The sequence below is a fragment of the Cupressus sempervirens genome, chromosome 8 (assembly GCF_028749045.1).
Source record: "Cupressus sempervirens isolate cs-2001-9-10 chromosome 8, ASM2874904v1, whole genome shotgun sequence".
Lineage (NCBI taxonomy): Eukaryota > Viridiplantae > Streptophyta > Pinopsida > Cupressales > Cupressaceae > Cupressus > Cupressus sempervirens.
The window spans coordinates 28,010,688-28,035,667 of record NC_143125.1 but is presented as its reverse complement, the minus strand read 5'-3'; positions in this window follow the sequence as shown (position 1 = coordinate 28,035,667).

Below are 24,980 nucleotides of genomic sequence, written 5' to 3'. Positions count from 1 at the left end.
GTGCCCTATTCCAGCGCTACTCTGCCAGTGGCATTCTCGGCTCTGCCACACTTGAGTGGCCTATTTCCTATTCTTGGAACTTCACCCCCAACTAGCTTGGCTACAAACAACCCTTCTCAAATGCTTTGGAACCCTCAACACTAACTTCTCAAATGAATGTGATAGTTTTGCCCCCCCCTTTTTTTTGTTTTATGCTGCCCTATTCATCACAATTGAGACCAAAATAATTGGTCACAATTGTGACCAACACAAGCATGCTAATAAAAAAAAAAATTTGCTTTATAAATCAACCAACCAACCCATTTAAAAGACTAGGTCAAAATTTTTGGTCAAAATTTAGGGTTAAATGCACTAGTGGTCCTTGCGAAACTAGTCATCACCAGATAAGTGTGCAACCTTTCACACCATGCTCTAGGGGCTTGTTTCAATTTGTATAGTTCTTTATGCAACTTACATACCACATATTTTTTGTTTGGGTCAAAAAATCCCTTAGGTTATTTGACATATACTTCCTCTTCTAGAATTCAATTTAGAAATGTAGAGTTTACATCCATTTTGTACACTTTGAATCCTTTGTAAGAAAAATATGTAAGTAGAGTTCTTACTCCTAATCTTGCAATTGGGGAAAATGTCTCCCCATAGTCAATACCTTCTTCTTGTGAATATCCCTTAGAAACTAGTCTTTCTTTATTTCTTGTGACTTCACCTTTCTCATTCATCTTGCTTCTAAATAGCCACTTTGTACCAATAACATTCTTGTCCTTTGGTCTGTGTTACAGTGACTAGGTTTTGTTCTTCTCTATTTGCTCAATCTCTTCATTCATTGCTTGAATCCAATGCTAATTATCTGAAGCATCATTTACTAATTTGGGTTCAAATTCACATAATAGGCATATATCACTCTTCAATATTTTTCTTGTCATAACTCCTAAATATTTGTCTCTAACAATTTAATCTAGTGCATGATGTCTTCAAATTATTTTCTAGTGTAGGTTTAGGTCTTCTCACTTCTTGTTTAGGTTCATCTTGTAGATTAATTTCAAGTATCACTTCTTGTATCTTATCTTGCTCTTTTGGTTGTTTGACAATCACTTGTGTATGCTTGACATGCTCTTCCTCATGCTCAACACCAATTTCTTGATGCTTGACATGTTGTTGTTGTAACTTGACATGCATTGGTTGCTACTTCTTGGCAACTTTCTTCTTAGGTTCAGGTAAGATGATGGGCTCACATTCATCAATAACTCAAAGGGTGTGAAATTTGTGCCATTCTTGACTTGTACTCTATTCAAGGTATAAACTATTGTACTTACAACTTCTCTCTAGTACAAAGGTGCAATATTCTTTTCCATCATCAATATCCTAGCACATTCCATGATTGATTTGTTCCTCCTTTTAGCTATACCATTCTATAGAGGGGTCCTTAGTGTAGACATTTGTTTCTTGATTCCTCTACCATTTTATATTGTGTTGAATTCTTCATATAGGAATTCACATCCTCTATCAGATCTCAAACACTTCAAGCTTTTACCTATTTCCTTTTCAAATCTAGCAAAATACCACTTAAACATTTGAAATGCATCAAATTTTTCTTTAAGAAACATCAAGTCATCATTCTAGAATAGTCATCAAAAAATAAGATAAAATATTTGTCACCACAATAGCTTTTCACTCCAAAAGTTCCATAAAGGTCATTATGAACCAATTCTAAAATAACATCAGAGGTATAGGCCTTGCTCTTGAAACTAGATTTTGGTACTTTTCCCAATTGACATTGTTTACACAATACATTATCAGGTTTCTACAATATTTGTAATCCTCTTACTTTATTAATCACATTGTGAAAATAAGCATGTATTATTAGATAGGTCTAGATAGAACAAGTACCTCTTGTTCAGTTTCTACTTCCAATAAATTCACCAGATTCATTGTAGATGTTAGCCTTCTTGTGTTGAAATTCAACTTTGTAGCATGAACTATTCAAATGTGCCATGCTCAAAAAATTATAGTTAAGTCCTTCAACCCAATAAGGATTTTCACATCTAATCTTATCATTCATTTTTATCGATCCTTTACCTTTAACAAGACATGGTGCATTATTACCAAACTTTACACATAATCCTTTATACTATTCTATGGTTTCAAACTTACTTTTATCACCAATCATGTGATGTGAGAAACCACTCAATTATCCATCTATCACCTTTACTCACATATGAAATAAGTGGAGTTTTCACATATTCATTAGAATAATATTTCATGGCAACATAAACAACATCATCACCATGACTATCAAAATCATCATCAGTCTCTTTTTCAATAATAAAACAAGACTTCTTACCTTTTCCCTTGCAGTTTTGTATCTTTTGTTGAATTTTCCATCTATTCTTCTTATGAACTTGCTATCTTTCATTTCATCCTTGTCATTCCTATCAAGACATCTTGTAGGAATATGAAAAACTTTATTGCATGAAAAAAAAATTATAAGAAATTTACCTTTAGTTCCTTTTCCTCTTGGTAGTCTCCTAGCCATTAATGCTTCAACATCCTCAAGATCATCATCAGATGATTCACTCTCACTAACCTCATAATTTAATTTATTCTTCTTATAATTATGTAAAACCAATTGTGACTTGAAAGAAGACTCAATAGCAAGGGCAGTAAAATTATCAAAATTTGACAATTCAAAAGTAGTAAGTCTACCAACTAGACTAAGGATAAACCATTGCCAGGAGTAAATCTCAATTATTGTATTGCATAAACTCTAATAGCATAAATAGGAAGTAAGGTTCTCCATACCTTTCCAATAATAGTCTCATAACTAATATTTTCTTCTACTCTTATAACAAAATTCGCCACTTCTTTGATTCTTCCAACATATTGAGAAATGTTCTCTCCTTCCACCATTGTCATCTCATCAAAATTTCCTCTCAAGATTTCAAACTTTTCTCTAAGTACATTATTATCTCCTCCATGGATCTTTGTCAAATTTTCCCACATCTTCTTTGTAGTGTTGTATTCCTTTATGCCATCAAATTCTAAGCAACTTAAGGCATATGCAATCTCCAACATTGCATAATTGTGCTCCCATTTCTCCTTTATCTACTAGGTTGTCATAGATGTAGGTACTAAAATGTATTCATGATCCAAGTAGTATACTACCGAATTTCAAATTCTAAAAATGTGTAGCCTCATCAAGCTTTTCCATGTAGGGAAACTTTCCTTGTTCAACTTGGGTACCTCCTTTCTATACATCTTGATCTTTAGCTTTAAGTCCCTTCAAATGTTTCTTCACAATCACCACAACTCTAATACCAATTATTAGAATGATTTAAAATAACTAAGAGGGTGGGTAGGGGTGTGGATCAATTATCCTCATATCCATATGTGCCAATTAAACTTTTCAATACTTCAAATAACTTAGATTTATTCTTTAAATAGCTTGGTCTCTATAGCAACTTATCATTTGATAACATAAAATTACAGTCCACTATCCCAATAATAACTAACTTGTAGAATGTAAATTTTAAATAGTAAAACATCTCAGAAAACATCCACACAAGTATAACACTAGGATTTAACATGGAAACTAAATTTGAAAAAAACCACCAGTAACATGTCATCAATTTTTCACTCTTCTAAAGTGAACTCTATTAGGAGCCAATATTGTTAAAGGTTACAATACACACAGTTCAGTGTGACCCTGTTAAAGGATTTAATCACCTTGTTAGGAGTGGACTTGTTAGAGGACTTAAGAACATTCTATTAGAATGTCACCTTGATTAAAGGATTTACAAATGATTGTTATGTCAACCTTGATTAAAGGATTTTATCTGATACAATGGTTAGAAAGTAACTATAGGTTGATCTAATAAATAAAACTCACTTTATAAATACAAATCACAATGTAGCTCATCTATGAACTCATTGAATAAACTCCATTCATGTATCGATCACCAATCTATGATCTGCTTGGAAAATCCTTCAAATAATCACTCTTTACCTTTTCTCTTCTCCTTCTTCATAGCCTTTTGCTCAAGTCCATAAATAAAAAAAATTAACTGCTAACCTCTCTAAGTTAATCCTTATGCCTCCTTAAATAGGTATCTTTGATCTTTTGTTTCTTAAACATCATGATTAATATTAGGGTTAGGTAAGATTCATCAAATCCTTGAATCATTTCATTTCTCCTCCTAGATACTTCTCAAAAATTTTCCTTGAATCCATGCCTATAAATGCTCAAACATGGTTTCTCTTGCATTAAATTCTCCAACTCACCAATACTTATCCTTCACACACTTTTTCCAATCTAAAAATTCAACTATGTCAACTGGGAATTTGAATTCCTTCACAAACTATCAAATGTTGACACTCATCCAAAATTGTGTTCCTTGGCCTCAGTCATCACTAGATTACTCAGTCAATACTAACTCTCTTTCTTGACTTCCACTCTCTTCACTCAAAAATTTACTAGTGCTTCATCAATACTATATTTTCTTGGCTGCTACTATTCACTCGGTTGACAGAAGCCCATCTCAACTTCAACTATAAGTTCCTTAATCTTCTACTCTGTACCTTAGTTTAGCCTATGCATTTGGTTCTTAATTGATCATCTCAACTAGACATCAACTGAACTACATTCTCCACTTAGTGTTATGATTAAATAAAAACATTATATTGTTAAATTCCAATTGATCAAGTGCTTATTGTAGTTCCAAATGTTGGAAACTACAATTTGAACAATTGTTATGTTGTCATTGATGTCAAACTTTACTGGTAAGACAAACTTCTATCTGATTTGAAATTCATATCTAGATGATTAATGAAGAGAATTTGAGAAGTTAAACATAACAATAACACCTAGAGGAAAGGTTGAGTTATGAGAGGAAACAACATGTTGGAAATACAATAGGGAAAGTAAACTTTGTGAGGTGGGGTGAATTAGTCCTTCAAAACTTTAACCTTAAAACATTCACCACACATCCATCTCACAATTTGCATGTAAACTAAAATAGCTAGCTAAACATATTCATCCATAGCATAAATGAAAATAACATTCAACATATATGTGACACAAGCTATTTGATTACCCAAAAACCCTCCAATGAGAGGGTAAAATTGGGGTGGGGATGATACCCACAAATCTTCACTACTACAGTAAAGTGTATCCAAATGAAGGCTACAATATTTGATCATAAAATATGATCTACCCTGTGAAAGGTTTGCCTTATTAAAGTCTTACAAAATTGTTAGATCTTACTACGTTCAATGATTTAAACACCCTACTAGAAGTGTGCCTGATTAAAGGACTTAAAAATCAAAATGAAGTAAGCACCCTATTAAAGGATTTACAATAGCCTGTTAGGAATACTTTGTTAAGAGGTTTAACTAATTCACCTACTAGAATGTATCAACAATGATCCTGTAGTTAGCACTCTACTGCTAGATAATAGATCACTTCTTTCCTAATGTGTACTTGATCCTCTCTGATAAGATGTATCACTTCTATCCTTTAACTCCTTTCCTCTATTCTCCTTTGACTAATTTTGCAATGTATCTCAATTCACAACTCCTTAGTCACCATGAATACTCTGTTTGTGCATTGAAAACTTCTCTCTTTGAACATACAATGTTTAGGGTTTTCCTTCCTTAAGAAGACTTATGTGACTTAGGGTCAGGTATGAATTGACAATTTTGATTCACCCATTTTTCTACTTAATTCATCCCTTTTACTGATTGGTTACATATACTGCATGAGGATCCTCAATATAGATTCGTCTTTATCATCTAGAATCACAAAAGAATCCTTATGTAGTCTCAAAAATGGTTTACGTAGAAGTTTGTGCCATTACAAACAACTATGTCCAAAACTATTTTCTTGACACTTGAAGTGTCTGATGCTCAGCATTCATTGTATCTTCAATGCTATAACTCGGCCTTTGAATGACCTTACATCCATTGATCATCCAGGATCTGAATGACTCAACATCTACTATCTGTTTGACACTAGAGTGACTTGTTAGAAATAGATAATACTGAGAGGGGGGGGAGGTGAATCAACATTTTCAATCTTTTTACCCACAAATCAATTTTATTAATTAATTTTCCACATGCATAAGAGAGAGAACCGATAGTACTAAAAAAAACAAACAACCATATAAGAAAAGAACTCATAACACCATATTTTGTTAACTAGGGAAATCGTGACCAAGACAAAACCTCGGTGGGGATGTAACCCACAAGATGATTCATTATATAAAGAATCCAATTAAGGATATTGACCCTATTAGAATTCTATGAAGAATGTATAGTGCCTCGAGTCCCTATTAGGAGACTAGGCCTTGTTAGAAGCCTCAACCCTATTAGGAGTTGCTTCAACCCTATTAGGAGTTGGTAGAACATATACAAATGTGTGCAAGAAGAGCCCACTACCCTAACATGCAACTATACAAATAAGTTCTTCAAGAGAATAGATATACATACAAAATAGGATCACTTGTTGTAGTTCAAAAATCTTTTGAATAACAGTAATTGCGCATAACTAGATTACTTGCTATATTTTGCAATTCTTCTGATTGTCAGATCTTCACACAAAGGGTAATTGTGCATATATTAAATTGCATCATATCTCACATCACATATCATTAATTTACATTGCATTCATTCATTCATATTACACTCTAACTTCACAAATGAAGTTCTTTACTTATACCAAACATATTGGTAAATTCTTCCTTAGTCGGCTTACATATCATTCTTAGAGTTGGCTCATCAAGAATTAATAATTTTAAAACAATTATTCAAGTCATTTAACACATTCTGCTGACATGCTCTATTCTACACTGTATCATCACTGCATCACTATTTCCTTCAGAACTTGAACTTGGTTGATCGTATAGACATGCACACTGGTATGCATGCATCTCTGGTTAACTATGCAAGAGAATATTCCAAGGGAATATTTTGCTATCATCAAATCTTTTCATGTTACTGTAACACAGTCTAATACTTGGAAAATTTTCCTTTACAAATAATCATGACTAATCTACAAAAACAAATATGTTGTCATGAATGACAACCATATAACTTACCTTATCTGATTGATTGGTCATATTGCCAATAATCTCGCCCTTTGGCATTGATGGCAACATTTTGAGAAAATTGGCTAAGTCCCAAACATGCTGTCATACCAATCAAAATAAATAAACATAATACAAAAATAACATTTTATTCATGTTTTGAGAGGATCACATCCCTTATAACTCTGATTACAAAGTTTTCTTAAGGCAAAACTTACTACTATACTTCAAAATATAACTATCAATTACACTTTTCCTTATTTCTCCCCCTTACAATTACAATTTTCCATATTTTCCCCCCTTTGACATCAATGAAAAAGGTGTCAATAAAAGGAAAAGAGAAAGAAATGTCAAAAAATAATAATTGGTAGTTGCATCAAAACTTGGAGAAACAATCACTGAAATCATTCCTCAATTGCGCAAAGTGTTTCTTCTAACTATCTTTCAATGCATTAGATACATTGATTAGCACACACAAGGCATATGCAACTAACTCTACTGTGCTCAAATCTATAGCCACAAATTTTTCATATGAAGACTTTGCTGCCAAGCATTCCTCCAACTAATTTTCTAGCAATGTTACCTGTGGTGATAAGTGATCTCTCAAAAGAGTGAATCTTTTCAGAACTTTCTCCTTTTCTACCTATAAATCCCTGATGTTGTTATGAAGTGCTTTCATTGTATACTCAATGGTATCTAACTTCTAATTTTTTTTCAGAAAGTTGTCAGTGAGCATCTAAAGCACAGTTACCTTTTCTTTGATTTGATCATCAAAACTTTGAAGATGGATGCATTCCAAGTTGCACTTAGTGTAAGCCTATTTTCCTTCTTCTATACTTTGTCTTAATGCCTTAATGCATACATTCAAAGTTTCTACATCATTCCTTGTATTTGTACACATGTTATTAAGGAGTTTACCATCATGCTCCGTTTGTGCTTGAATTGTAGCCACATTAGTAAGTGTTGTGAACTCATCATCAAAATTTTTACACAAAATTGTTAGGTGCTATTGAATATTTGTAGGTGTGTCAACAGGGCTTACTATCTTTTCCATTATATTCAGAACTGAAGTCAAAGTCTTTTCAATGGACTTGACTGATGTGTAAAAGTACAAAGCTGTGTCACCTTTTAGGATAACTTATTAGAATGATGTAATTTGAGGATTTCTATCTAAAAAGCAATTTTGTTCAAACATATAATTTAGATAAATTCATTCTAGCTAAGTTATATATGGTCTCACACTTTTCCAAGTGGAAATGTCTATTAAATGCATATTTTATACTAGTTTGTATCTAATTACTAAAAAAATAAAATTATTTCAAAAAAGTAACATTTCAATAACTCTTACTATTTTTTAGGATTGTTTTTTAATAACATATAAACAACATTTTATAGAGGTTAGAGTCAAGAACATTCTCATATAGGTTTTATGGTGTTTAAATTAGATCTAGTCTATTGTAATAAAAAAATTCTACAAGCACACAATTTAACACTCAAAAAGATGTTGATTTTGAGAAAGAAAATAATAATAAATCATATCAAAATTAAATTAAATTTATATGACATTCTAGAGGAGAGATTTCTCTTCTAGAATATATAACTGTTGTCCTGGATATAATAGATTTGTTTTGAAAAATGTGGTGGGAGATGAAAATTATCAATTTCAGGTGAGTTGAAATTTGAATCATTATAAAAGAGAAAATATAGGTCTAAAACCAATTTTTATTTTTGATTGTTCTAGCTATGTATGTTATCTATAACATAGTTTGAGATCAAAGTTAAATAAGTTTATTTCCATATAATTTTGTGGTGGGAACTAGACCCCTAATTTTCAACATTTTTCAACAACTAAAAAATTATGTATGAAAATTAGGAAAATGTATCAATTCTTATTCCAAATAATTATTAAAAATTATAATTTTAAAATTCATCCATTTCTACACATTTCATTAGTTTACTTTATTTTTAAATTCAATATAATAATTCCAATTTTATGACATTAAAGGCGAACAGTTATACTTTTGTTAGCCTTTTCCTTTACAAAAGGGTGACACAGGTTTGTGCTTTTACCTCGATTTCTTTTCCTCAAGAAATCTACTCAAAGAAGATATTAGATTTTATGCTTCATCATCTTCATCTAACTAAATTGCTACTATTATGACCACTATTGCTTGAGTAGGTGGTGTAGAGGGTGTTGTTGTTGTAGTTACTAAAGGCACACTTGAAGTAGCTACTTCAATGCTAGATTCAACTTTCTTCACAGAAGGTGCATCTCCTTCCATTGGCTCCTGATCTTCTTCTTCATTAAATGAGTTGCTATAATCCAAAATATTGCCAATAATGTTGGAATTGAAATCCTTAAATGGGTTCTCAGTTCTATCAACTATCACATTGGTGTTATCCACTTGCATAGATTTGTACACTCGAAAGTGTCCCACTCTAAACCCTTCTATCCAAACGATTCTATGAGTTCGGAATGCTTGGATGCCGGCTTAGAGCTCCCTATCCATGGAGTGCAAGAGAGTGTATTTCAAGTTCAAGGGCTCTCAGATGAGCCTTAGAGATACTCTTCTTGCTAGTAAACCATGCAATGGGAGGTTCCAAAGACAAGATGCAAGAATGCAAATGTCCCAAGGAGTTCCTCAAGGATGCAATGCAAATAAAGATTAAGCTAGAATGAGAATGTCAAATGCAGCTATGCTAGAATATGAATGAGAGTGTTACAATCCAAATATTAAGCTATGTGAGAGATTATTGCAAAATAGAAGCTAAACTAACATGCAACATGAATCTAAGCTAAAATGCCATGGATGAGAGAATGTAGACAAGGAAGAGAAGTTCTCCACAAAGCTCCAAAGAAAACCTGTTAGAAAACCTGCAGCATAACAATGTTCAAAAGATGGATGGATTGAGGGGGAAAGCTCTCTCCCTTTTAAAGATGTATGGATGGTAGAGATCAAGATGAAGATGGTGGATGATCAACGGTGGAATTCGAAAATAGGAGTGATCCATGTGCACACACAAATCAACCAATAGAATATAAGTTGACTTGTCATATAAGACAAAAGTCACAAAGCCTTTTCTTTTAATTGCAAAATAGAAAAAGGACTTTATGTGTGCACTTTAAGTGGGTTAGAAGAATGGGGTATTTTATTTAATTAAAAGGGGACATGTTCTTTTAATCAAATAATGAACTTAGGATAGCATAGTCAAACTATAGGTTATAATCAAATAAATTGATTATTAGCAATTTGGTCTAGATAAATGATTAAATTAATTTAGCCAAAATGCTGAGAAGGGGGCTAATAGTCTAGATGACCATTTTTAGGTGATTACAAGATTCACTACCAATGGTGATATATGGTGAATCATTGAAAATTGGTGTTCCAATTGGTTGCTCAAAACTGTGAGGTGGACTGCCTGTAATAAGACTTGCTTCCTCTGTTTGCATACACTCCTTAGATTTTATAGGGCTTTCCTTCTCTAGTTGTGCACTCTTTTCTGACATAGGGCTTGCCATTTCTGGCTGCACACTCAATTTTGACATAGGGCTTGCCTACGCAGTCTTCTTTGGCATAGTAGACATGTATATAACTATAGCCTTTTGGGTTTCTTTATTTACTTCTTCATAATTTCATCCCATGAGGAGAATGGATCTCCTTTTATTCCTTAATAGTAGTGCTATTCCTTTCAAAATTTCTGTTAACTCTTCCTCATTATTTATAGTACATAACTTTTTCACCATATTAATTCTTATTTGTGTGTCTCCCTCTATCACTCTACTTTTTCTGTTTAAAAGTCTATTATACAAATTTTTTGGTATTTGACCTCTTATACTATCAAACATTTTATCTTTAAGAATCATATTCCTAACTACAAAATTTTCTAGCTGTCTTCTATCCATATTATTGTACAAATCATAATATTTTTTTAATTGCACAAAATTATTGTCATTAATAATTTGCATGTTGAGATTCTCTACCTTGGGTTTTCATGCCTTTTGTCTAGCTGAGATCTTTACTTCCTGATCAGCTAGCTCTACTAGTCTATCACCAATTTCCTCTTTAGATTTAGAAGAACAAATCTGCAAGGTTCTTCTCTTCTTGCTTGGACCACCTATAGTCTACTTGACTCTCTTCTTAGGGGGGGTTGTGTTCTTTTCAAGCCTTGTAGACTTCCTAGGTTCTGGCACTTCCTCAATCTTTGTTGGATTCCTTGGAGGTTGCTACTACACAATTGCTACATATGGCATAGTGGGTGCTTGCACACTTATCTAGGAAACTATGACCTCTTCAATAGGTTCAGCCACTACAATGGGTACAGGGGTCAATAGCTCAGATTGACCACTGACCTTCATTTCCATTGCTATCCCTTTCATCTCATCAAATTCCTTTCTTGTCATTCCTAATTCCTTCAAAATAGAATAAATCCACCTTCTTCTTGGAGTCCTTTATTATCTAACTTGTCTTCACTTCTCTCATCTTTTCAATATATGTCCCCCATCTAGGACATTTAGAATCAACTTCTAAGTGTAGGATTATCTGCGCATATCCTTCAATTAATTCCTCACTCATCTCGTAACCCACAGGTTCAATAAACTTAACTCGAGGAACTACAACCTCCATACAAGTGAAATCTATTTCAACCATGAAGCATAGTTCATCCTTATACTTTTCCACTAGCATAGGAAGTATCCTATACCTTTGCTTCATTTCATCTTGGAAAGATTTAATTGTACTGTCAATATCACTATCTCTGATTGTTTTAGGTCTAGCTCTATATGCATGAGTGATTGTTTGCATTGTGCAGTCACTTCCATCCCAATTCATGATACCAGGAAACTTCTTAGTTACATAGAAGAATATGTGAGTTAGTAGGGATTCAAAACTAAAGACTTCACTCCTAGACTTCTTGATTCTTGATATATTATCCAAAAATTGTGTTTAGATAATGTTGCATAGATTAACATCTTCATCTTTTATTGCCAGGTAACCTACATGAAGAAATCTTGCAGGTAATAAATCTATCCTAGATCCATGATTGAATTTGTATCCCAAATTTTGAAAATTAGTCTTACTCCATCATCTTGAATGTTGTTGACCTTCATGTTTCTACTGTCGAAACATGTGTTGAGATTTGTCTCAACTATGTTGTACACATTCTTAGTGTTCACTGGATTTCATCCTTCATTGTTCAAACCTGTGACCTTGTGAATTAGGTCATTATCAATACATATGATAGAATCTCCTAGCCATAGAAGATCATCATGTACTCTGCTTAGAATTATCCTTGTCCATTCACGATTGTCAAAATTCGTGTAGAACATATGCTTAACTAAGTTAAGTCATTCTAGGTATCCATGTTCTAGTTTTAGTTACAAATCATTTTTGCACATTTTCTAATGTAGGAGCATCCTGGGTACAAGGGCAATCTTGCATCACCCAAGGATATTTTATTTTCAATCTTTTCCATTTTAATAAGGACTAGTAGACAGGGTGGTTACTATTTATGGGAACTTACTATTTTTTGTAAGTTTGTCATATGAGCTCTAAATGTTGTTATTTTCTATAGGAAAGTTCATTTTAGAGTTGTAAGCCTACCATAAAAATCTCATTGCTCAAGCATAAATATCAGAGAAGTTATTATAGATTTTCAGTGGCAATATTTATAAAAAAATCTTTAGGCTCACCATTGTGAGGTCTAAAAACTCGATAGAAGGTTGCTAGCGTGATTCCAAGCATGTAGATCATGAGCTAGCATTTCTAAAAAGTGGTTGCAGTAGCCAATCAGAGCAACAGTTTGTGAATTATGGTCTTTGAAAGTTGGGCTACCAAAATATCTAAAGTAATTTGTCAAAGATGTATTTGGCCAACTCTATGTGTATTGTTAGTGTCTATCGGCCCTAGGTATTAAGTTTGAGCATCTAGAAACTTCTTAAGAGCCATAAAATTGCCTATTTAAGAAAGGCCTAAACATTGTCTAGGACGACTCTGGGTGATAGTTTGCACCTTGTCTTGCAAATTATTATACTTATGAATTCTGTAATTTTGCATTTGTGGTGCAAATAAGAAGTTTATATTTTTTTCTCACATTTTTTTTGTTTCTATGTTTTTGTTATGAGTTTATGGTATTAAGGGGAGTTCCTTGCATTAAGTGGTATCAGAGCTAGAGTTCTTGAGTGTGTGGACAGATCACCAAATGTGAGGTAGTTCACAGCAAGACCATGGTTTGGGTTCAACATGTAGACAAATCATCAATTGTGAGGTTGTTTGCACTAGGATTTTAGTGGAAGTGCAAAAATGCCTTCATGAAGAGAGCATGGCAAAAGAGCTATAGGTGTTACACTTGAGGGTTTCTGAGCTCTCCAAAGACAAATGAAAGCATTGGAAGAACAAATGAGTAGAGGAATGAATCTTCCCATAAGAGATGAAAGTGAAGATAAGGATGAAGTAGAAGAAAATGTTAAAGCAGGGGTAGTTCTAAATCCAGAGGAAGAGAGGATTTTTAGGGCCATCTCCAAGATTGGAAAAATACCTAAGTTTGAGGTTCCCACATTTTCAAGAAATCTTAACCTAGAGGAGCTAATCGATTGGATCAATGAACTATAGAAGTACTTTGAGTATGAAGATATTGATGATCCTGATAGGGTCAAGTTTGCGAAGGGAAAACTAAAGAGACATGCAAAGATCTGGTGGCATGAGGTTTAGTTGGAGTGAAATAGAAAGGGAAAGGATAAAATCACCAGATGGGATTAGATGAAAGATTAACTGAAGTAAAAATTCATTTCCATGGATTATGAGCTTGATTTGTTAAAGAAGATGTAAGGGTTGAAGCAAGCAAGAAAATATGTTCAAGAGTATACTGAACAGTTGTACCGAGTTCTCATTAGAACTAGCCATGCAGAAGCTGATAAGGAGGAAGTTTCCCATTATCTTAATGGGTTAAGGCCCAACATTTAGGATGAGCTAAGTCTAGTCTGAATGAGTAGTATTGAGGAGGCATACAAGTTTTCTCTAAGAGTTGAGGAGAAACTGAGCAATAAGTTTAACATTAAGAATAGTGGAAGAGATCATGGTGGAAGATTTGGTGGATGATCTTATGGTGGTTGTAATGATGATCAAAAGATCAAGGATGAGGCTAGAAGTAGTAGTTAGAACTAGAGGGGAAAAAATTTTAATTTTTTCCATGATTAGAACAATAAAGATCAGAGAGGAAGAGGCAACAGACAAGGATCTGGAAGAGGAGGCTTCCATGGAAAATGTCTTCACTACAGAGAAGGGAATAGAGCATTTGAATGTACCCAGCACCAAGGAAGGACAGATCGAAGAATAGAAGGTCAAGTGAGAGTTCCACATATTGATGAAGATGCTGAAAGAGGAGAAGTCCTAGTTGACCAAAGAGTCCTACTAAGTGGTGCGAATGAACCTGAGCAAAGAAGGAGCTTATTTTGCATAAGGTGCAGATGTTAAGTGTTGTGATGTGATAATTTATGGTGGAAGTACTAACAATATGGTGTCAAAAATGATGGTCACCAAGTTGAAGCTGAAGAGGAAGAAACACCCATGTCCATACCATATTGCTTGGGTGCAAGATGACCACAAGGTCATGGTCAATGAGCAGTGCTCAGTAAAGTTCAAGATAGGAAGCTACCAGGATGAGTTACTATGCAATATCATACCTATGGACATATTTCATCTGTTGTTGGGTAGGGTGTGGCAGTGTGACAGGCATGTTGTACATGATGGGTGAGAAAATACCTACACTCTAACCAAGGATGGAGTGAAACATAAGTTAAAGCCATTGAAGGATAAATAAGAAAAGGTATGTAGTACTGCTAGAATATGTTCTATTGATGGAAAAGAGTTTCTTAAAGGTATGAAACATGAGCATATGTGTTTTTCTATAATTTCTAAATATAATAAAGAATAAGTAGAGGAGGTACCTACAAAACTTGTAGATATGTTGGAAGAGTTTTCTAATACTGTATCAAATAATGTACCTAATGAATTGCCGCCAGTGAGGAAGATTAGTCACTAGATGGATTTGGTTCCAGGAGCTTATTTTCCAAACAAGGAAGCACATAGAATGACACCAGCAGAAAGTGAAGAGTTGAATAGGCAAGTTCATGAGTTGTTGTAGAAGGGGTTGATTCGAGAGAGTTTGAGTCCATGTGTTGTACCAGAAATATTAGCACCAAAGAAGAATGGAGAATGGAGGATGTGCACAAATTCTCGCACTATCAACACGATCACAATAAATTATAGATTTCCATTGCCAAGGATGGATGATATTATAGACTATTTGAGTGGAGTTCAGTATTTCACAAAGATAGATCTGAAGAGTGGGTACCATTAGATTCATATCAGAAAAGGTAATGAGTGGAAGACTACTTTCAAGACAAGGGAAGGACTATATGATTGATTACTCATGCCTTTTGGGCTAACCAATGCACCAAGCACTTTCATGAGGCTCATGAATGAGGTACTAAAGGAGTTTCTGGGTAAGTTTTTCATTGTTTACCTAGATGATATATCGACCTTTAGTAAGACATTAGAGGATCATTTGATTCATATTTGCAAGGTGTTTGATAAGTTGAGGGAATAAAAGTTGCTGATAAACCTAAAGAAGTATTGTTTTGTAAAGAAAGAGTTGGTGTACTTGGGATTTATAGTCTTAGAAGAAGATCTAAAAATGGACCCATAGAAAGTGAAGGCTATCCTTGAATGGTCTACTCCAAGGAGTGCAACAGAGGTAAGATATTTTCATGGACTGGCTACATTTTAAAGAAAGTTCATATAAAGTTTTAGTAGTATTTGTGGACCCTTGATTGAAACAATGAGAGGGGATAGGAAAGAGTTTAAGTGGACTGTAGGAGAAGATAAGAGTTTTAATCTATTGAAATAGAAAGTTACTAAGAAACCTATTTTAGCACTTCCTAATTTTAACAAGGTGTTTCAAGTAGACTATGATGCTATTGGTACTACAATAGGAATTTTTTTGAGCTAGGAAGGTAGACCTATTGCTTATTTCAGTGAGAAGTTGAATGATGAAAAAAGAAAATATTCTATTTATGATCAAGAATTTTGTGCTATAGTTCAAGCATTGAAGAAGTAGAGACAATATCTTCTTCCTAAGGAGTTTGTTTTGTATACTGATCATTAAACTTTGCAATATTTGAATAGTCAAGGAAAATTGAACCAAAGGCATTTAAAGTGGGTTGAGTTTTTGCAAAGTTATACATTTGTTTTCAAACACAGGAGTGGGAAGTCCAACAAAGTTGCAGATGCTCTTAGTACAAGATGACTTTTGCTGACAAAAATGTAGATAGAGGTTGTTGGGTTCAAGGAACTCAATACATTGTATCTAGATGATCCTAATTTTGGTGAAGCATGGAAGGCTTGTATAGAACCTATTACACTTGATAAGACAAAGCGGTTGGATTTCATGATCTAGGATAACATGTTTTTCAAAGGAAGCCAGTTGTGCATTCCTAGAAGTTCAATGAGAGAGAATCTCATCAAGGAGAAGCATAGTGGAGGATTGGCTGCACATTTTGGCAGAGATAAAACTATAGCTTTGGTTGCTAAAAATTACTAGTGGCCATTGTTGTAGAAAGATGTGATGAAGTTTATACAAAGTTGCAGAGTATATCAGATGGCGAAAGGAGTGAAGCAGAATACAGGGTTGCATCGACCATTATGTGTACCAGAGAAGTCATGGGAGGATATTGGTATGGAGTTTTTTCTTGGATTATTGAGGATACATCACGAGCATGATTCTATTTTTGTGGTGGTTGACATATTTTCAAAGATGGCACATTTTATTCCTTGCAACAAGATTAGTGATGCTATTCATGTAGCAGAGTTGTTTTTTAGAGAAGTGGTGAGATTACATGGTCTGCCAAAGAGTATAGTTTCAAATCGAGATACCAAATTTGTTGGGTATTTCTAGTGTACATTGTGGAAGAAGTTGAAGATAGATTTGTAGTTCAATTCATCACATCATCCACAGACTGATGGACAGACAAAAGCTGTGAATCACAATTTGGGAAATTTGCTGAGATGATTGGTTGGAGATAAACCAAAAGGATGGGATGTGATTTTACCATAGGAAGAATTTGCATATAATAATTTTGTCAATAGGAGTACTGGTAAATCACCATTTTAGATTGTATATGGGAGTAGTCCTTGATATGCTTATGAACTGATACATTTGGTTAAAGGAGAGATAAGTAGTGCTAAAGTAGAATATTTTTTAAACATTTGAAGAACATCCATGAGGAGGTGAGGAAGCACATCATAAAGATGAATACACATTATAAGGCTAAGGCAGATGTGAAAAGGAGATATAAGGAATTTCAAATTGGAAATGAAGTCACGGTTCATTTGAGAAAGGAGCATTTTCTATTAGGTACATATAATAAGTTGAAGATGAAGAAGTTTGGACCATGCAAGATAGTGAAGAGACATAATTCTAGCAATGCATATGAAGTGGAGTTTCTTGTTGAATTGAATATTTCACTAGTGTTTAATATTTCAGATTTGATAGAGTACTATAAAGGAGGTGATGGAGATGAAGCTGTAGAAGTGCAGTGGAGCATTCCAGCAACTAGTTTGGCTACATAGGAGATTGAGGAGATACTAGACAGTCCTGTTGGAAAAATTACCAGAGATAGAAATTATGAGGAATATCTGGTCAAATGGAAAGGGAGACCAATTGAGGATTCATCATGACTAGAAAAGGAGGAGGCTGACCATCTTGGTTTTCCTCTAAACACCTAAGACGTGATAGAATCACTTCTCAAATTACCCTTGGTGTCTAATGTAGGAGCATCCTAGGTACAAGGGCAATCTTGCATCACCCAAAAATATTTTATTTTTAGTCTTTTCCATTTTAATAAGGACTAGTAGACATGGTGCTTACTATTTATGGAAACTTATTATTTTTAGTAAGTTTGTCATACAAGCTCAGAATGTTCTCATTTTCTATAGGAAGGTTCATTTTAGAGTTGTAAGCATACCATAAAAATCTCATTGCTAAAGCATTAGTATTAGAGAAGTTATTACAGATTTTTAGTGGAAACATTTGTAGAAAAATCTTCAGGCTCACCGTTGGAGGCCTTAGAGTGCCCAAATGAGGTTCAAAAACTCAACGGAAGGGTGCTAGCATGGCTTCAAGCCTATAGAATAGGAGTTGGCATTTCCAAAAAGTAGTTATAATAGCCAATCAGAGCAATGGTTCATGAGTTATGGCCTTTAGAAGTTGGGCTACCAAAATTTCTAATGTAATTTGTCAAAGATGTATTTGGCCGACTCTATGTGTATTGTTAGGGTCTATCAGCCCTAGGTATTAAGTTTGAGAATCTAGAACCTTCTTGGGTGACATAAAACTACCTATTTAAGAAAGGTCCGAACATTGTCTAGGACGGCTCTGGGTGATAGTTCGCAGCTTGTCTTGCAAATTATTGTACCTATGAATTTTGTAATTCTACATTTGTGGTGCAAATAAGAAGTCCATAATTTGTTCTCATATTTTCTGTTGTTTCTATGTTTTTGTTATGAGTTTATTGTATTAAGGGAAGTTCCCTGCATCATTTTTTCCAATTCCTTATGAATTTTTGTATCACATATGCTTTCGATTTTGCAATGAATATAACCTCTTATATCCTTGACATGAAGAACATTTTCTAGAATGTGTGAAAATGTTCCAATAGGATCATCAAGAAAAGAAACAAATGGGTGTTTCTTGAAATTGCATCTAGGTCTATTGCTGACATTAAAAAATTTGTCTTGCCATTTCTAAAAAATTATGCTCAACAAATTTAGAAAAAATACCTTAACTTCTTGTATTTGAGTTTTTGGTGAGTTCGCATGTCTGTAGACCTCTTAAACTCTTCAAATCTTATTTTGATCTTGCATTTAGATTTTGCACAAAAAAATGATGTGTACAAATAAAATTTCATCATTTAAATCTTTCACAATCTATACTTCACATTAAATGTATATCTGCCACTTGTTCTATATACTATCTCTGTATAATAGAGAGTTTATTCTTATATATCCTTATCTGGATCATATTTAGCAATGCACATTTAGCTATAGACTTTTCTCAATATCTAGTACATACCGTTAATTTGCAACTTGTGATATTCTTTCTAACATCAGTTATCAATAAATGATGCTTTGTTTCACTGAGAATGCTTAATTCTAGTAGGAGTCCCAAACAATAAGTGATTTTATTGTCTTGTCAGATACATTAGGATGAACTTCTTCTTGAACTGTGTGAGGGCTTCCAACTTCTTTTGCTTTTACAAATATTTCCTTAAATTCTTCTATCAGCTCTTTCATTTCTTCCTTTAGACTGTCATCATTTCTTCTATTGTTCCTCCTGTAATTTTGATTCTTGTTTAAATTTCTCCTATCCATTTTGCATAACTTTGTTGTGTGTCCAAAGTTATTACATAACTAAAATATAAGTACATTTCTTCTTTGTTCATTTTGTTGGTCATTAAGTGCTCTGTAATTTCTTGCAATGTGTCCATGATTATTGCATATGCAACAAACAATTTGTCTTCTTTCTCCACTCTCATTGCTGTGAGATCTTCTATTGCCTACACAATTAGTGTTCCTAGACATTCTACTATGTGTATTATCACTATCAATTTTAGGTTTCTTACAATCTACTACATAATGTCCATATCCATGACAATTATGACAATAAAACTTTGAAATAGGTTTAAAAGACTTACCTTTGCAATCATCTTTAGTATGTTCAAACTCATCACACTAGGCATGAGATTCCTTTCTTCTATTATCCTTATCTCAATTAGATTATTTAGATTTCTTAGAGTGAGTAACATTTTTTTTTTCTTTAGATGTATTATCTATTTTTCTTATGCTTAGATCCTTTTTGACTTTAGGGGTATTGAGTTCTTTTCTCTCAATAGATTTCTTGGTGGATTATCCAAGGAAGAATCCAAGTCTAGTTTTGTCATAACTGGGTCTCTGTACAGGTATTTATTCTTCAATCTTTTCACTGCTAGTATATAATTTCTCAAGTTGCTATTTGGTTTGCACCAACTCACCTTTCACAATAGTGTTGTATTTTTCTAATTCTACATAATCTAACTTGATAGATTCTAATTCAGATGTTACCTTGCTTATCTGGGATCTTAGATCTGGATTTTTAACTTTTATGTCAGCGTCATTCTTTCCTCCATTTTCTTAAGACTTAGCTTGAGTTCAACTATCTTTAACTCATGTTTTAGGATCTCATTTTCTTTCTTTAGATCTTCAATATCATCATCACTTGTTTGCTTATAGGTTCCTATTTGCTTTAGATCATCTATCTTGTCCTTTAGTTCACCAATGTAAGCTTTTGCATCTTTGTATCTATCTTTAAGACCATCTCTTTCATTAGTAAGGAGATCAATCTATTCAAGAGCTTCTTGAAGATTCTTCTTCAAGTGTTCCATATCCATATGGATCTTATTCAAGCTATTAAGCCTCTTTTCAATAAGTAGGCTCTGATACCAATTGTTAGAAATAGATAATACTGAAAGGAGGGGGGGAGGGTGGGTGGTGGGATGAATCAAAATTTTCAATCTTTTTACCCACAACTAAATTTTATTAATTACTTTTCCACATGCATAAGAGAGAGAACTAATAGTGCTAAAAAAAAAAAAACCATACAAGAAAAGAACTCATAACACCATATTTTGTTAACTAGGGAAACCTTGGCCAAGGGAAAACCCTAGTGAGGATGGAACCCACAAGATGATTCACTATATAAAGAATCTGGTTAAGGATATTGACCTTGTTAGGAGTCTATGAAGAATGTATAGTGTCTCAAGTCCCTATTAGGAGACTAGGCCTTGTTAGAAGCCCCAACCCTATTAGGAGTTGGTAAAACATATACAAATGTGTGCAAGAAGAGCCCACTACCCTAACATGCAACTATACAAATAAGTTCTTCAAGAGAATAGATATACATACAAAACTTGATCACTTGTTGTACTTCATAAATCTTCTAAATATCAATAACTACGCATAATTAGATTACTTGCTATATTTCACAATTCTACTGATTGTCAAATCTTGACACAAAGAGTAACTGCACATATATCAAAATGCATCATATCTCGCATCACATATCATTACTTCACATTGCATTCATTCATTCATATTGCGCTCTAACTCCGTAAATGAAGTTTTTTACTTATACCAAACATATTGGTAAATTATTCCTTAGTTGGCTCACAAATCATTCTTAGAGTCGGCTCATCAAGAATTAATAATTAAAATAATTATTCAAGTCATTTAACACATTATGCTGATATGCTCTGTTCTGCACTACATCATCACTGCATCACTATTTCTTTCATAATTTGAACTCAACTGATCATACAGACATGTGCACTCATATGCATCATTAGTATGATGTCATGCATCTCTGGTTAATTGTGCAAGAGAATAGTATAAGGGAATATTCTACTATCATCAAATCTTTTCATGCTATTATAACACTATCTAATACTTAGACAATTTTCCTTCATGAATAATCATGACTAATTTTCCAAAAAAATATGTTGCCATAAATGATAACCATACAACTTACCTTATCTAATTGATTGGTTATATTTCCAACATGACTGGACACTTACTACTTACTCAACATATACTATAAACTCACTTGGCATACATTATCTAACATCTTATGCTTGGCATATATTACATGTTTAGCATGAACTAAGAGAATGACTTAAGTATATTGTCACTCATATGTCAAAACCAATATGAGATTAACAATCTCCCCCTTTGGCACGAGTGACAAAAGTAATTGTTCATGCATAAATAACCTTAGCTCTTGAGCATAAATCACATAATCTCCATTTAGTACTTGGATGGCTTACAAAATTTCAAAACTTCAAAATTTTGCAAAAATTATATACCTCAAAATTCTATAACTCCCCCTGAGTTGATTGTTTTATTTTGAATATAAAACTAAATATTCTTGTTGAGTAGATCTATTATGCTAGCTTTTTGATTCTGTAGTTTCTCCCTTTGTTTGGTCTTCCCCAAAACTTATTCTCTCCTTTCATTTCATTCTCTCCCTCTTTCTCCATTCTCCCCCTCTTGACACTTATGTCATGGGTGGTACATGGATTTTGTGTTTGTCGAAGAATGATTTATGTACCTCCATTAAAATTTTCATTGTTGCATCCCAGTTGTCACATGCTACCTGCAAAAATTTGATCTGAATGTCAAACTCAACAACAAGGGTGACTAGGCCTTCATGAGTAGAAAGATGGGGATCTTTCTTCATCAATGTCTCTCCATAGGCTAGTTCCTTGTGTAACACCTCCATGTGAGGGGTTAACATGGACTAGATGTTGATCAGTATAGCCCTAATATTTGCATCTTGACCTTGTAAAGCTGCTACCTAACTCTGTGCTGATAGAAAATTTTTAAAATGAGATTGACTTTGAGTAAGAAATTGTGGTAGGATGGTACCTATTTTCTTTAAATCTCCCTCCAGATGGTCAATGTGTCTCTGCACTTCTTGTGTGAATAGGGGAACATCTCACAACTTGGTGTAAAGAGAGAAAATATTCTCCAACATCTTCTTCACACCATTAATTTTGGTTTCTAACTCAATCTAGTATATGCAATGGCACTAGATATATGTTCATCTATCTTTGTTTGAAATTTATTCTCAGACCATTCTAGTAATTTGACATTAGTCTCTAGGTCTTCATCATTAATCTTTTCCACAATGTTTGCCAACTACTTAATGATTGGCTTGGCTTCATCAGGTGTAGGTAGGTTGAATGCATCAAGAAATATGTCCTTTATTTCATGAAGTACTTTTTTCTACCTATGCTCCCTTCTGAGAAGTTCTTGGTGTTTCTTCCTTGCTAGAGCATCCCACAATATGCTCATTTTTTCTATTGTGATTGATGTAAGAAAAAAATTTGGCAATTCAATCACCTCATCTAAATTGTTTTCAGCATAGGATGTCACCTCATCAACCTTAGATATGCTAGGATTGGGCCTTGATTCTTGCAATGGTGTAGTTGCACTCGGCCTATGAAGTACTTGACTAGGAATAAGAGTCGCAGTGTTTGGTAAGGTAGCCAACATTTTAATTGCTATCACTTCCTCTAGTTTCATAGTCAAGATTGAATCATCAGGCCTATCCTTCTCCATTTCTTTAGTTTTTGCTCCACCTTGTGCTTGTGGTATATGTGTAGGATTAGCTTCACGACCTATTTGGATTGGTGTCTCTTTTTTCTCAATTATTTTAATTGCTAGTACCAAGACATTTTGAATCATAGTGTTGACATGTGAGGACATCGTGTCCTTCCTTTGATATACTACCATATGCATTGTAGGTTGCACCTCTATAGATTGAGGGTGGACAATGGGTAATGCTTGTGTTTTCTCCCCTGTAGATTCCAATTCTACCTTCTCAATCTCATCCACACTCACCAAAATAGGATGACAACATAGTTTTGCTTTGGTGGTGGAATCAATCAATATCTTTTGCATATCCTCCTCTATTAGGGGATTGATGTTTTGAATAGTGGTGTCAAAGACATTCTTAATCTTTACTGTATCTTCTTGTGGACTGGCACTCGAAATATGTACTTCTGGTACATTCTGGTCTAGTTGTTGCTCTTCCTTAGCTGTTTCCTCTGTAGTGCCTTCCTCATGTACTTCCCTAATAGATTCATCATTTGTTACTTCAACTACCTCTTCCTCTTCTTTTTCTTCACCTACTTCCTTAGGTTCTTGTTCAATAGCCTTTTGCATTATCATCCCATAGATCACCTTCAATAAATGTGTACTCTACTGAACAACCTCTTCAATTTTGTCCTATAAAATATTAAAGGCTTTGTATCTTGGGGAAAATCTTCCCTTATTAATAGCCTTTGTCATTTCATATTTGTCCAACTTTGGCATCACTCTTGCAAGTGTAGTCTCTCTAATATTTCTCTCTATTGTGAGACTATACTGCTACCTTTGGTCAACTTTGTCATATAGATTCTTAGGCAAAGATTTGGAAACCTCAATTAGAGTTTCTTAAAAATTTCCATCATGGCATATATAGATTCTTCTACTTTATTCATTTCTAACTTCCCAAGTTTATCAAACTCAACATGTGTAACTCCACTTAAATCAACATTATTCTTGATATTTTCACATAAGTTGTCCAAATCAGAAGAGGAATTGTGACTTACAACTTTGAATTGGCTATTGTCATCTGACTCGGTCCTCTCCTCATCTAATTTAGATGGGGCAATATATTTCCATTTTTTTTTTTACTCAGGTTCATCTTCTTTTATAGTTGTACTAGCTCTCTTGCCTTTAGGCTTTTGAACTTCTCGAGTCTTCTTGGTAGTAGCTCTTGTGCTAGCCCTGGTAATAGGAACTGAAGGATTTTATTGTGTAGGTTTCAAAAACTTTTTAGGTTTTCTTGTTGCTGGCTTCTTTTTCCTTCTCTTCTTTTCTTTTATGGCAATAGGTGCTTCATTGGCTTCTTCTCCCTCAACACCTTCAACAAATTCTTCTCCTTCTTCTCCTTGGTCGTTACCTTGACCCTGTGTGAGAGCAAGTGGTGCTTGGGTAGGTGTATCATCATCATCATCATCATCATCATCATCATCATCATCATCTTCTTCTTCTTCATCTCATTTTGCCTGTTCACCAAATTGTTCCTTGGGCTTCTTCACAATCTTATTCTTCTTCCTCATCATAGAAGTTGTCTTCAAGTCCATTGTAATCTTTGACTTTGTTACATCATAATTTGCAAATGTAGTGATGGTTACAAATGCCTCATCAACATTAATCTCATAAGGCAACAACCTAAGCCATATCACCCTTGGAACAATTACTTAGA